We start from the raw sequence: 2,620 nt of genomic DNA on the forward strand, positions 1-2,620 counted from the left end.
TTTGTCTGGTATCAGGCCAGGTATCATGCCCCCAAGTGTCAGTATCAGACTGATTCTAGCACGCGGGGGCATGATACTGGGCCTGATACCAGACAAACCATGTGATGATCTTATTATCACATACTATTTAATCATGAGCTTATTATCACGTACTTTGGTTTTTCCATCATTTTAATTTGAGAGAATCAGGCTCGTATTCATCCCCATTTTCTTTTCTGATTGATAAAATAATGTAGCGACCCTGACGTGTTCATGTTGACATGTTGTGCTCTTGAGTGTCTGACTGTTCTGCGTGACTGTGAATGCACCAGGGGTGGGGGCGTGTCGTGTTGAGGAAGCACTGTTGCGTTGCTGGCGGTGGTTGCAACGGCGTGGTTACGGCCGACAGTAGCCATTATTGTTGTGTAATAAAAACTTGTTAGCAATCACAGTCGTGTCCTTTCCATAGCGTCGGCAACGACGTTACAATAAACATGGACACAAATTTGTCTAACTCAGGCGGGGGAATACTTTCTACCAGTCTTCGTTCGTTCTTGCAGTTGCAGTCGCCCTTGGTTTTCCGACTTGTATTTGCATTTTTAGTTTTTTTCGATCATTTTGCTAATACTAGCTTTAGCTATAATAGCTGTCATTAGCTTCTAACTAAGATTGGCTGGCTAAGTAGCCCGTCTGTGTTGTCATCGGCAGTTTACTTTAAAATGTTAACACAAAACATATTTTCAGAGTTTCACATACGTAAAACAATGCATATAAATTAAGAATGGTTTTCCGACTTGTATTTACCTTTTTAGTTTTTTTTCGATCATTTCGCTAATACTAGCTTTAGCTATAATAGCTGTCATTAGCTTCTAACTAAGATTGGCTGGCTAAGTAGCCCGTCTATGTTGTCATCGGCAGTTTACTTTAAAATGTTAACACAAAACATATTTTCAGAGTTTCACATATGTAAAACAATGCATATAAATTGAGAATGAAAAGGATAAATTAATATTTAAGGTTACTTTGACCTTCAATGAAGACGTGATTCCTGATATGAGTGTTCCCAAAGACACAATATTGCTTTTCACCTTCTTTATTAAGATGCTTGTATTAGAATCTGGTGAGGCAAGAAACATTATTGAATTCAAGCAATAACTCATGGCAAAACAGGAAGGTGGCGTCTGTGTGGTGTTTTGTTGCCACATCGTGTCTTTGGGAACACTCACAAGGATCATGTATTCGATGAAGGTTAAGGCGACCTTAAATGTTCTTTTACTAATGTTCCATTTCTAATATTCTGTTTGCTATTTTCCCTATTTGTCTTTCGCCCGGGAGTGTCAACCGCTGACATGTTGACAGAGCACAGACGGCAGCAAAACAAACGCTTGTGCGCTGTTCTCTGATTGGTTGTTTCACGGGCACGATACCAGAGCAGCGCGCTCTGAGTGGACAGCTACGGGGGGCTGATACTGGACATGGTTAAACTCTATAGTTTATCAGTATCACTGCCCTGGGCTTTGACACAGTATCATTTGGGCCTTTTCCCGTATCATTCATGGGTGGTTTCTATGGTACAGGGCCAATTAATACTGTAGTATGTGATAATAAGATCATCACATGGTTTGTCTGGTATCAGTCCCAGTATCATGCCCCCGCGTGCTAGTATCAGCCCGAGACCGAAGGCCTGATACCAGACAAACCATGTGATAACCTCTAAGTAGCAGATGTAGTAGTATTGTAGTATTGTAGTATGGATGTCAGTGGAGTCCATGCATGACAGGCCTCCTCTCAGTCCTTTCAACTTCTATCTGCTCCCATCAGCCTCTCTCTCTCTCTCTCTCTCACACACACACACACACACACACACACTAGTCTCCACGATAACAGTTTCCCTCGGTCACCTCTGTTCTCTGCCGACTCAAAGAAGATGACATGTTTTTGATGGCACTGTACACCTCCTCCACAGCCTGAAGGGGGGTGGTGGGGGAGGGTGGTGTAGAGGATTGTGGCGGCGTTGGTTAGCAGTGACATGTTTGCGCTGCTCATTGCCTTCCAAAGACTGTAGTATCCCATGTTGTTTTTTGCTTTCTTGCTCTGTTTGTCGCTCCTAATTAGCTCGGTGGACAAGCGTTTTTTTTTTTTTTTCTTCCTAGCGAGACGCTGCAGCTAATCAGACAAGCCGAGAGGACGCCGGAGATGAAGAGCAGTGAGTGACGCTGACCTGAAAACGTCAGCTGGTGTTGCTTTTCTTATTGTTCACTTGCCGCTCCTTCAATAACCGCAGCGCTCTGGGCTCTTTTGCATATTTTCATTCATTCATTCATTTTCTACCGCTTTTCCTCACCAGGGTCGCGGGGGGTGCTGGAGCCTATCCCAGCTGTCTTCGGGCGAGAGGCGGGGTACACCCTGGACTGGTTGCCTGCCAATCACAGGGCACATATAGACAAACAACCATTCACACTCACATTCATACCTATGGACAATTTGGAGTCGCCAATTAACCTAGCATGTTTTTGGAATGTGGGAGGAAACCGGAGTACCCGGAGAAAACCCACGCATGCACGGGGAGAACATGCAAACTCCACACAGAGATGGCCTAGGGTGGAATCGAACTCTGGTCTCCTAGCTGTGCTAACCATTC

At 44.2% G+C, this 2,620-nt stretch overlaps 1 long non-coding RNA gene across 1 annotated transcript in view; it reads left to right on the top strand.

Annotated features, from left to right (window-relative positions):
* LOC131136624 (uncharacterized) overlaps positions 1–2,412 on the top strand; it is a 9,825-nt gene extending 7,413 nt beyond the window's left edge. Inside the window, exons 2-3 of the long non-coding RNA XR_009131772.1 lie at positions 2,133–2,185; positions 2,327–2,412. This is a non-coding gene — a long non-coding RNA (uncharacterized LOC131136624). The remainder of the gene's footprint in view (positions 1–2,132; positions 2,186–2,326) is intronic.
* Positions 2,413–2,620: the final 208 nt, after the last annotated feature.

Source organism: Doryrhamphus excisus, chromosome 10 (genome assembly GCF_030265055.1).
Source record: "Doryrhamphus excisus isolate RoL2022-K1 chromosome 10, RoL_Dexc_1.0, whole genome shotgun sequence".
NCBI classification, from domain to species: Eukaryota; Metazoa; Chordata; class Actinopteri; order Syngnathiformes; family Syngnathidae; genus Doryrhamphus; species Doryrhamphus excisus.